The 13236-nt window shown below is 33.7% G+C and overlaps 1 protein-coding gene across 1 annotated transcript in view; it reads left to right on the forward strand.

Annotated features, from left to right (window-relative positions):
- PHF14 (PHD finger protein 14) overlaps positions 1-13236 on the forward strand; it is a 166771-nt gene that overhangs the window by 72202 nt on the left and 81333 nt on the right. The window lies entirely within an intron of this gene.

Consider the following 13236-nt stretch of genomic DNA (forward strand, 5'->3'; position numbering starts at 1 on the left):
CACATCGAAAGGGTTTGATAGTCATGTTTCTTATCTGAAACAGAAGTGAAAAAAAAAAATCTGTTGAATGGTATTTTAGTGGGCACAGAAATCTAATTAAAGTGTAGAATAGCTGCCATTGAATAGCTACTGCTGACCACAACTTCTGCTGATTTTGACTTTATAGCTGGCAGTGTGGTCTCTTTGTGAAGCTGTGGAAACTGCTCACAGTTCTTGAAAGAAGAATAATGGAGCTTAGCAACCGGAAAGTGGATTTTAATTTAATCTACTGAGCTTTCATTAAAATGATCTCATAATAATTTAAGATAAAAAATAGTGTTGTATTTAGGTCCTGTATGCTTCAACTAGATTTTTCTGGACAAGATCTCTTTAGCTTAGATATAATTGTTGGTTTTAACTGGAAGGATTATTGCAAAATACATCTTTTAATTTATTTCCAGGAATCAGAGTTATGAGAAAAGCCAGAATATATATGCAAACAACATAGGTTTAGAATCAGGATGTGTCCCAGGTACAGATCTCTTTTACTCAGAATAGCTGGTTTTAGTATCAGTTACAGAATATGATTTACTGTAGAAGTTGATGCAATTTTAAGGGTTGTGTGCCAGATTTTATTTTTATTTCCAAATTAGAGGCAGAGTGCCTGTACAAGCTCATCAGTAACTGTGTGACGCTCTCATATGTAAACAAGCTACTGCTGGTAGGTATTCCTAGATGATTCTCAGTACCTCAGTGTGAAATAGAGGCAGGATGTTACAGTGATTACTGATACTTATACTGCTAAGAACTGATGGCAACAGTTTTTAACTACCCAAGCTAAAGGGCTTTCTTCAACCCTGTTGTTTTCAAGAAATGAAAGATGCAGGAAGACCATTTTGTTGTGGGAAGGAATCCTGGGAGCAACATGTGCATTAGTCTACTGTGAAAAAGGCAGTGAATTAGTTTTCTTCTTTGGGCTTTTTCTAGAAGTGTTAAATACCATACCACATTTGAGGACATAGAGGATAAGATGAGAAAATACCATGAAGAGTTGTATATATAAGTAGCTATAAAAAATACAGTGGCAAATTAGTGTAATGTCTTACTACATGGAATGATTTTAGTAATAATTTAGATGGGCCAAAAATAAGCATACTACATGCCAAAACCCATGCAATACATTTACAAGAGAGTTTGCCCGTTTTCTTGTAAACCATCCTCATAGTTAAGACTTGGAAACAGAATAGTAATCCTTCACGGGAGGAGAAAAGGAGATTTTTATATTCTAATCCTTTGTTCATAATTATCTGAAAAATATTTTCTGAAATCTTCTGCCTTATTTTCCGTATTAGTTTATAAAAGATATTATGAGTTTAAAACTTGCTTTTCTTCAGATAATTCCTATAAATAGCTGCAATTTTATCCAAGTTAGGTGACTGCTGCTTCTAAAGTCCTGTGGAGGCTTATTTTTGGTAATTACTAAATGATAGTAAAGTAAGTGTTAAATCTGAGATTTTTTTTAATATGATTTTTTGATTCTTGAAGCTGTATTTCTTTTGATGAGAGTAAATTCAGGGACTGTAATGGTAGCTACCAGATAGGCTTTCTGCTGAGCCGCCAAAGCTGCGTAGGGGTGTGATCCACAGAGCATCGCTATGTCAGAGAAACTTTGAGACAATGTAAGAGAAAAAAGGATTCAGAAAACTAAGAGAAGCGACCTCTCTGCACTGCTTCTTTCTCCTGCCTGTACGATCATGCAGGACCACTCTGAGGTAGTAGCAATAGAATGTTATTTTAAATGCAAGTTGATAGGACTCCTTGTAGGCAAGAGATGTTTTGGAGGAAAAATGAAAGTATTTTTTCAATATCCATTTTCTTTGACACTCTGTTACTAAAGCAAAACTTTATCAGAAAACTTGTAATCTTTTTCACTGTCTGCTCTTCACTCAACAGATGTTTTCTAATTACTGGATTTTATTTTCCTTTCCTACCCATATGCAACTAAGAAAAGGGAAGTTGTAGAAGAGATTTTGCTGAATGTGAAAGTTGATCACTAAGTTAAATGGATATATGCAACTGCTGAAAGTGCAGATTTAAGAAGTAATCTTTATGAGCCTTCTAGTTTTGCCTGCTGTAACCACCTCAAACAGGGCTAGTTGCAGGACTCTTGAACCATCTGCTATTAAAAATAGCAGGTTTTTCTAAAATTCATGTGATGCTCTCACTTTGGGGTTGCTAATTGAGTAAGGATTAGAGGAAGATAATTATTTCATAGAAGGTGGCAGAGTATTTAGTAATGAATCTGGCACAAAATAATCTAAATTGTTTAACAAGTTATTACTGTTTGACTAATGGAGATTCGTTTTCTTTAAATCTGTATTTTGAGTGCTTATGTGTAGCATTGGATGGCTGAGGGATTATTTGTTATATGTGCAGTGTCTTTACTTAACCTCTTCTTCATATGGTTCAAAATCTTTAAATGATTATCTATGAAAGGATTTAAAATTCTTCCTAAAAAAAAATGTTTTGTTCTGATAAATTGTAATAGTTCATTAATTGGCTGAAATTTACCTTAGTGACTATAGTTTTTAACCAAAAAAGTGATTAAAGTTAGAATATCTTTAATTATTAGCTTTTGTCTATAACATATTGTTATGTTCTCTACTTTTAGATATAGTAATAGTTGCATTATGTATATATTAGACATGCCAAGAGAATGCTTTTTTAATCACTGATGTGAGATTGTACAGATAGACCATTTCAGGATAGTAACATGCATTAGAACTGAAAGTTTAGGGATCTAAACTTTCTCTTTCACTCTTGTGATCCTTCTGTGATGCACTTTTTTTTTTAGAATTTGAATTTACAGTGAAGTTATTGTGTAAATTCTTTTATATACGTCTGTGTATACTCCTGCAATTTTTACCTTTTATAAAGGCACAGTCAAAATTTACAAATTAGTTGAACAGTGGAAAGTTAATTGAAAATATTTACTCAGATGAGGCAAGGTCTGATCTGTAACGATATTAATGACAGTAAGGAAGCTACATCTGTAAGTAGAGAAAAGTAAGGATTTTTAATATCTTTTAAATTAACTGTAATTGAGTTTTGAGAGGAACAGCAGTAAAATATGGAGAGTTTTTAATGTTTTATATTTGATGCAGATAGGTTTGATGTAAGGCATGGAGACATAGCACTTCTTAAAAATGCAAGAGTTCAGTGAAAGGAGATACAATGTGAGCTAGAAACTAAAGTATTGTGTAACTAGAGGTTACCTGTAACAATATACGGCTCAATCTTAAGGAGTAATCAAATATTGAAAATATTTGCTTGAAATTGAAATTCTTTGAACTACGGGAGTTACTAAAGCTTGATGTAAAAGATAAATTTTCTGACAAACTCAGAAAATAATTTTAATGGTTATATTTGTTTTTAGAGGTAATGTCTATAGTTTGGTTTAGAAAATATTTATGTAACGATGCTTTTGTTGCATTTTGTGAATCTTTTAAAGTTTGCTTGAATCACTTAGAATGATAGATCTTGCAAAGGAATTGCTTGATTCATAAGTATCTCCTTTTTTTTTTTGGTGAGCCCATAACTCATTAATGCAAATCTTTAAAAATAGCTCCATAATAGCTCCCTTTAGAACTTAACTACATCTTGTGGAAACATGGATGAGGAAGTATATTTCAGGTGGCTCAATAGGTAATAGGTAAAGCTTGCCTTCCATCTCGCACCATGCCCCAGAGTAAGTAAGTGATTGTACCACTGTACGTACAAAGTGATTCTAGCATTGTCTCTTTTGTTTTGGTAAAAGAAAAAAATAAGATGAATACTGTATTTTATTGTATTATGTAAAACAGTTTCTTAAATAAGAATTCATGGCCTAATCTAGTTTAAAATCTTCCAAGGAAAGACTTCTAAATGGCTTTACTTCTAAAGAACCGACCTCTTCTCAAAAAGTAATCCAACTCTCAACTACCACTATTAAAAAAAAAAAAATTATAGCTTCAGTTATTGGCTTTAAGATGTGCTTGGGTAATATTTAGGAATGTAGTGCATTAGATAAAATTGATATCTCAATACTAGATCTGAGAAAAGCGGAATAAAATTAGAATATCGCTTCTGTATGGGGCAAAATCATATTTGGCCAGGTTAAAGAAATCTCTGAAAAAACATTAGACTTCTTCATCCCACAATTTAGACCAAATGTGTAGTAATAAATTCTTTTGTAGTTTTGTGTATTGAATTTTTATGCTTTATTGTAAATTAAGTTAGAATTAATACTTCAGCGTTACAGAGTGGGTAAAATAAACTGAAGTCTTGTATTTGAAAGAATATAGAATAGAATTTTTTGAAAACATAGATTTGAGTGCTGGTTATAAAGTATTCAAAAAGTGTAAAACTGCAAAGCAAATAATTAAGCATGTATGTAGTATTTATTTTTAATTCAGATGTTTACTACAAAATAAGCAATTGTGAAAGTATTTATTTTTCCCAGTACACTAAGTCTCACGTTTCAAGCAATTGTAATGTTCTGCATGTGCAGTCAGTGTATCAAGCCAGGCCTGAAAGGGAAAGGTGAGGAGTAGGAAGGGAGGAAAAAAAACATATGCAATGTCATATTTACTAAAGAAAAGAACTATTGAGCAAATGTTACAATAAGATTTGTCATAACTTTGAGTAATCAAATCATACTATAACTGAAAATCTTTAAAATGAGTACAACATCTGTAATTCTGGTGCTACAAATGTGTGTATCAAGTATAGGATAATAATGTATATTGTATAAAGGACTGTGTCCTTAGCTGCACAAAGTGTTCTCCTTTAATTCTGGTGTTGACAGAAAGTATATTCTAGACGAGCTCGTCTGAATTCTCTGGAAATTTTCTTGCCACGTTTCCTTAATTGCATTTGTCTTGTGTAGGTTTATCTTTGTGTTTTTCTTTCTTACATTTCCATGCAGAGGGGTATGCTATCCTTTCGGTTAAGGATTTCTTCCTTATCTATTAGCTGCTAGTTTTGAAGCTCTGCATGAGCTGAAGTTTATTCCAGAACAAGCACATTAATTACTAATTACATTAAATACACTGCAACAGAATTAACAATCCATCATAGTAATCAAAAGCCTATGATTTACAGTAGTTCCAGAAGTTTAAGGCTGCTAATGTAGAGATTAACCACAAGGAAAGTGTTAGTTAATTCAGCCACAATTTGCAACAGTCTTATGTTTTACAGAGGATTACAAATGCATTATTTTATTGGAATGAACTACTTGAATGAAAGGAAACTTAACTTTCAGCTGTGTAGTTTATTTCTGCTGTATAATTTACAGCTATTAATTCTGCAAATTAACTTTTAAAATTACTTTAGTTACCTGTTAGATATTTTTTTCTGTCAATTACCTCATTTTACTGCCTTCTAAAAGATGTTTCTTTTTATACTAGATAGTGTGATAATTTGTACAATGACAAATGCACATTTTTGCTCACAGAGAACTTTATTCGAACTGAATTACTTATGCTGCATTGCATTTTACTGTAAAATACCACAGATTTTTCATTTTCAGTAAATTCATGTGCTAAGGCAGACATTCAAAAAAAGCTGTAGACATTGTGAAGGTCTCTTATGAAGTACCTAAAAATGCAGCATAGGTCTGGTAGAAAGACTTGTACTGCTGCTGTTTTGGGCTTTGCTAGAAGCTGAGTGCTAGGCATGTTTACATTTGGGCTACCCAGCTACTTAATGGTCCACGTGCCTGGAACGTTTGAAGTTGTACTTCGAAAGACTCTAGACTCTTGAATTTTCTGTTAATTGGGAACCAGTCTGTTTTCCTGAGACAGCAGAATCTGAATTGAAGCCTAGATTATTTTTTTCCTCGCTTGTTTTGCTGATTACATCTCTCTTAGGGAGATGTAAGCCACTTAAAGAACAGAAGCTCAGGTCTTTGGATACTGATTTTGTGTTCCATCTCTGGTTTGTTTTTTGATACAGTGTGGTCTTGAAGGAACTATCTTAGGGTCTGTGTAGGAGTGACCCAAACATGAACGTTCGGAGATAGTTGCCATGATTAAATCTTTTTGCTTGTTTCCATTCAATTCTGCATTATCAGAATTGGGAAAGCCAGGTTGGGAAATATGCACAGGACTATCTAATGTTATTTTTGTGTAAAGCTTAGCATTGAGCCTTCATTTTGAAAAAGAGTAAAACTGCATGAAGGGTTGTTCTACCTACATGTGCTTTCTGATCAAGAGCAGATACAGCAAAGGTTGATTGATTTATTTATTTATTTTCCCCAGAGGTAAAAGGTAGGATTTCTGTGGATTCCCTTTTTTTTTTTAATAGGAAAAACGTGAAGTGTAATCTTTAAAAGTATCTACAATAGAGGAAAAATCCATGTTTGCCTGTCTTCGGTCTTATGAAAGTTCTAAAACCCTGTTGGAGTATTATTGTGATATTTGTCAAGATTTATTCTTCCTTTTACCAGGTGATCGGGGATGGACAGGGAGTGATGTTTGCATCCCCTAAATTATTTTCTTTATGTTATTTCCTGGACTGTTAAGTGATCTCTAAGTCAAACCTCCTTAAGTTTGATGTTAGATTTTTCTACAGTTGTAGACGAGTGACTCCCAAGCTTTTGTATGCTTGGCTTTAATGTGTAGAACAGTTCTACTGTGAACAGTAGAAGTTTATGAACTCTTCAGCTACAGGTTTGCTTAAGGTGATTTAATTGTCAGAAGTTCTTAGTTTTGATATTTAAAGTCTGCTGATCTGAAAAGCTTGTGTAAGAGCGTCATAAACTTTAGAAATATGTAACATGGTAACCTCTTGTAAATAAGAATTTCAAGCAATTCTTTCTACAGAGTTACTTTGTTTTCTACTAACAAGGAGTATTTTACCTTTTTTTGATCAATTAATTTTTTAAAATATAGTTACCCCTTTCTGTCCTTCAGTTACAGCTGCTTGATCAAGTCTGTCCTATAATCATGGATTTGTACATTACAGCTTGAAACTATGTTTGGCAGTTGTAATCTGTTCCCAAAACAGCTATTTGTTTCAGGATTTATGTATTATTTTTCTGGTTGCCTTAGAAAACATATATATCTGAGACCTTTGCATCTTTTTATCTTCTGTAACTCCTAGGATTCGGAAGAATTTATAAAATAAAAAAACACAATGCAGAGGGTGTCATAATTATCTTTGTTGTAAGTAATGAGCAAGTTCTTTAGATAAAATGGTCATTGAGTTAGATGCCTCTTTAGAAGATTAAAATTATTTAATGAAACAAAATGCAGAGAATGTGAAATCATGTTACCTGTGATGGCAGAGGGGAAACTGATGACATATTGAATTATTTCCTAGTCTGGTAACCAGTGATAGATTATGGCTGCAACGATATATATATCTTGATGGGGTCAGTAGCTTCTTATTTTTGTGAGCATTCTTAAGAATTTTTTCTTACAGCTTCAGACTTGCATAAAATAATCCAATTCTGTTGGCATTTGAATGTATCGGATGCTCCATCGTCTGGCCAAACTGCTTCAGTCACTTTCAGTGCAGCAAGGTTATCGCATCAGAGCATTTCGTAGTATAGGATGCTCAGAAAACAAATGTCAAATTCTTTATCAATTCAATTGTTTTGCATGATTAAGCTGAGCCATTGCTAGAAAAGCCATGAAACTGAAATTTATACTCATGAAATTTATAACCTGAGAATGTTCGTCTTCAGATATTTAAAAAAAGTGGTAGAAGGCCACAGGAGGAGACAAAAGCCATTTAAATGCTGTGTTGCAATGTCAGTTTTGACTTGTCACAATTAGTATCAAGTGAGCATCTGTGCAGTCAGTTTTCTGAAGTAAATGTCTGTCCACAGAGCTGTAATGTAAATTATGGACTATTTGAGTAAGAAATCTTAATATGCAAAATAGTGATTCTTACACACTGAATATGTTACACACACTTTTTTTTCCCCTCACTTTTCTAACTGCTGACCAATACTTTTATAAGTATTTGATTTGTGATTAGTTAATCTGTGTGAGGTTTTGATTGTAGGAGGCCTGAAATTTGGATGCACAACGTCATCTACACTATTCAAAACAAATTTTATCTTGGAGGAATATCTCATATGTTTTACATAGCCCATACATGAAAAGCAGTTAGAGGTACAGGGAACATAAGGATTTTGAGTCACTTTTCTCAGCATTGACCATGGTTATTCTTCACATTATTAAAACGGCATATACCAGAAATTTTCTTTAATAAATCAATGGAACAAAATTGCATTCAGTTGGTTGCTAATTTGGGTCTAAATCAAGAATTTTCCATATGATATTATTACATGAGAGGCTGCAGATAATCTATGTGTATATGGGATACTATATTTCTTTTTAGCTTCAGAATTCTGTAGCCTAAGATATTTCAGAGCTGCTTACTGGAGAACATACTTCTAAAAACATAAATAGTGAAAAATGAAAAAAAAAAACAAAACTCTCGTCATTATGCTTTTTCAGCATTACGATATATTTGATAAAGATTGCTTGTCATTTGGACAAATGTTCTTTGAATATTGTTGTATTGCAGATATTAGTAAAACACAATTTAAGAATTTTACCATACTGTTTTGAATAAGGTTGCAGCTAAATTTTTAAGCCTATTTCTGACTTCATCTTGAAGAAGGCCTAGTAGCTTCACTTAGTTTTGAGAAGAAGGGCTGTGGAAAGGATATGCAAGAAAACAAATGCTTATATTTTCTTCAAGAATATTAAGAAGCTTTTAGCAGATACTAATATGGATCTATTCCCTTTTTCGTATCACTGCTTGTAACAATTAAAAGGTCAAGCATAAATTAATTTGCGGTTCTTAGTTTAACTGGTTGAACTGCCTTTTATTTTTCAGTCGTGTCCTGTTTCTGCCTGCGTCCCCCCCCACCAACCCCCTGCCCTGAATTGTCAGTTAAGCTAAGTATAGTAATGCTGTTGTATAGGATGTGTACTTACTATCAAGGAACAAGAACAATAAATCCCTCTAGTTCTGACTTTGAGATCTGATGTGATGCCGCATGAGGGAAATATGCAGTAAAGTATAAGCTGACATTGGAATACGGTGTAGTAACTGACTTTTACCATTGCACATAAACAGAGTAATTATTCTAAATCATAGCATCACTTTCAGCTGGATAACCACTAAAATCACTGCACTGTGGTTTCCTGAAAATGCCACAATTCTTCAACTGCCAAATTAAGCCCAGGGAGAACAACCATCAGTAGTGCCTGCACAGTTATGTAGAGGGATGAGCCCTGAACCAAGTGAAAAGATGTTCTGGAAGAACAGTAACCTTTCCTATGATGTGCACATTTTCCATTACATTTCTGACACAAAATACTGTGAAATGATTTAATGGTGACATTTTGTTTTGCTGACTTTCCCTTTTCTTATTAAAAAGAAACAAAAGTTAGGTTAAGAAAGTAGAGGAAGGGTGGCCAAGCATTTGAATTCTATTACAGAAATCTCTGTTCTCTTTTAAAGACAAAACCAAAGCCATTCTAGGTGTACATTGTTTCTGACATTGGATTTTACTCATTTTGGGGGAAGGAAAATGTACATATCTCCAGCATCAATATTGAACAATTTGTTCTGTAAGGTTAATTTATGTTGTTACTTTGCAGTAATTGCATACCAAGGATGATAATTCAGTAAAGCATCCTTTCTGATTAGCAATCACAGAGACCTTATGCATCAGCTATATGGCGCAGCACACGCAGTACACTTACCTCTCCTTGTCATTTTTGATGTATATTACTAGAAACGATTGTAGAAGGGAGCAAAGCACAAGCAGACATGGCACGCGGAAAGGTCAGCACTTGTCACTTGGAAAAGGATAAATTTTTATGGAGTGAGAAAACAGAAAGCTACTACCCATTGATGTCATACAAGAGGTTGTCTGCATCTAAAGTAATACATGTAAGAGTGCTTGGACAGAAAAATTACTTATATTAAAGTGTGGTTCATGCATCCTTTGGCAGCTTTTGATTTCCTGTTTCAGAACTGATGAAAAGCCTTGCTTGTTTCTAGCACAGCATACAATTTTCTCTTTGAAAAACACAGCTTTTGTTTTGTTTTCTTAAGGATATATGAAGTTTTCTTGACATCTCATTTATTTTATCCTTCTCTTATCCAGTTTTAATGTGTTGGATAATGGTTGCTATTGTTGTAAGTCATTCGTTTTCCCTGAGGGGGCATCTAAATATGAATAAAATATTTTAGTTTGGCATCACTGGAAATAAACTTGGAGTGTCAGTTGTAGACTAACTTACTTGAGAGAAAATATATACGTGTTGGAACATGTTTTCTGTCACATCATTTATTGGTTTGCCAAGAAGGCATGCTGGCTTTGACAAATTCAAAATGATCTTAAGTTCTGAGCAGAGAACCTCGGTTTGTTCAATTGACAACTAAAACCAAAATCACATACGTAATCACTTATGTAATTTAAATATTTGCTAAAAGTGAACACAGACAACTAACTCCCTAGTTTTTCTGAAAGCTAATGTGTACAATTGGCTTTTAAGGGTAGGATATGTCTTACAAAAACTGTGTGTGTGGCATCTGATGGCACCTTCAGGACTTCGAAAGCTTCAGCATCCCACATATGCTAAAACGGTTTTGATGAGTTGTTTGTGTTTTTGAGAGGAAGCTAAAATAGTAGTAGAAGCCAAAGGTGAATACAGTACCAATACTTAAAAGTTGAAGTTTTAGCTTGAGGAGGTAGAAGTAAATACAAGTATAATACAGTGATAGCAGTGGGCTGATGGCTAACTTTGTAAATTCTAAACAAAAATATTCTAATAAGGCTGAAATAATTGTAAAAATCCTAATGATGGTAGCCTAAACTACACAATTTATTGACATTTATTTGACCATAATATGTAAACAATAATTTCAGAGCTGTTTCTTACAAAAGGCTATTAAAAAAGAAATAGATGTGATGAAATTGTTTTGGCAGCCTTTAGCTGTTTGCTAGCAATTTAATACAGCAATAAAAGCTAGCAATAGCAGGACTAAAATTGCATAGCAGAAACTTGATTATAATTTGGTAAGAAAATATTGTATGAATAAAAGTGCACACTTCAGTGTAAACCGCAGCCAAGGTTTATCCTTGGGTTTAAAAATCTCATAAATTTGAAGAGCTTTCTGAGTGTTCTTGTTACTAAAAGTCAGAGACAAATTATACCTGGTGCTGATGTTTCTAGTTTGAGAAATAGAGGAGAGGAGTTAAATCTTCGGTTCTATAAGTTTGCCTGTATTAAGCCTTCCTTCAAAATGAAAATCTCTTTGGACCTTGTGATACGGACTGCTTATTTAACTATTCCCATGTCTGCCCAGTGATCTAGGCAAGTAAAACAGAGAAGAGAATGGATGAGACTGCTGCTTGCGTGTTTGCACCTAATGGAGAGCATGCTGATTGGCACAACTAAATGGGAGCACAGACTTGTGGTTTATGCCTGGTGACAGGCAATTAAAATAATAATAATAATAAAATCTTTAAACTCTGTCTTTATGAAATTGTGAAGTCCATTGAAATTGTGTATTTGACTGTTATTTCCTTCGTAGGGATACTTTTGAGCAAAAGGAATCTATATGCATTTCTGAATTGGCTGTCCTTTAACTTATGTTTAGAAACAGACTATGTGAGATGGTGTGCAGAAGAATTTTCTGGAAGTGATGTGTGTTTTATTATAAATTTTTATTGAACTAGACATTAGGTAGGTGCAAAGGAATACATAGCTGGTTTAATCATCAAGAATCCTTGCAGAGTGACTTTTGAAGACATTTAGGATATTTAAATTATATTTCTATTTAAATTATATTTTTAAAATTATTTTGAGAAAAAGGTGAAAATACAGAAATGCTGCTCAAGAGAGAGCTTCTGGGAAACTGAGAAAAAAAAATGAAGTAAAAGAAGGGCTAAGTAGGATGAGAGGAATGTAAATGAGTAATGAACAGAGGAGAAATCAGATTTCTAGTTCTGCAACGTCAAAGTAGTGAGAACAAAGATCTGAAGTTTCTCATGGAGGCAAGAAGGAATCCAGTCGAGAAACTATTGTGGACATAACTTCATGACAGTGTGTATTTTGCATTATTACCATTTGATTATTTTGAAATTAAGAAGAGGAAAGATGAAGGTATTTGAGGGTGATAGAAAATGTGACCAAAAAATCAGCACTGGAAAGTAGTAGTTGATTTTTTTTAAGATGTTTAGAAAGAATAACAAATGGAATTCAGTAACCACATGAGAAATTGTGTCAGGGATAACCTTATTTATAAAGCTGTTTGCTTCAGTATGGCAGACTATTTTGTAGTAAGTGACAGGAAGAGAGAGCAACTTTTACATTTTTCTGGCTTGATAAGGACTATTTGTAACTGTCAAATGTATGAGCCTGTGGAGGGATATTAAGAAAAGCACTTGAGGAAAAAATACGTAAAATGTCCTTTTTTTGAAAGCAAATGTTACATCTGTTAAGATTTTTAGGTTTGCATGAGTGAAATCAATAGTGCTAGTTTTAGTAATCCAGTTGTGTGATGTGAATCCATCCAGTAATATTTAATTGAAGTTTTTCTGCATTTTGGAGAGATTATGCAAGTACTGGTATATTAAAAAGTGGGAAAGCAGCAATTTAATATCTCAAAATACAGAGCAGATGAAAAGAAAAAAAATAGTGTTACTTTGTAACCAGTCTTAGTAAAAATTGTTTCAATTTACATAAAAACAGCCTGTCATCTGCTGGTACCTACTGAGGGTTCTTTTAATAACACTTGCTGTGAAAAAGAGATAAGAAAACCAGCGGGCTTTTAAAACTCCAGTGGTAATCTTAGTTTTTCACATTAAAGAACAATAAGTAAACTGCAGGTCTTTAATTTTCTTTAATTCAGAAAGGCTTGTTTAAACCATTTCTGCATTTGTTAAAAGCAGAATCACAGAATAGTTGAGATTGGAAGAGACCAAAGCTCGTGTAGGCCCCCTTGCTCAAAACAAGGTCAGAGCATGTTACTCAGGGCAGTGCCTAGTTAGGTTTTTAATATCTCCAAGGATGGAGACTCTGCAACCTCTCTTGGCAGCTTGTTCTTTTGTTTGTTCTGCCTCACAGTAAAGTAAGATTCTTCTTAAGTTAAGCAAAATTTTCTTTGTTTCACTTTGTGCCTGCTGCCTTTTGTCCTTTCACTGGGCACCACTAAGAAGTCTGGCTCCATTTTCTCCCC

This window comes from Chlamydotis macqueenii, chromosome 2 (assembly GCF_036417535.1).
Source record: "Chlamydotis macqueenii isolate bChlMac1 chromosome 2, bChlMac1.mat, whole genome shotgun sequence".
NCBI lineage: Eukaryota > Metazoa > Chordata > Aves > Otidiformes > Otididae > Chlamydotis > Chlamydotis macqueenii.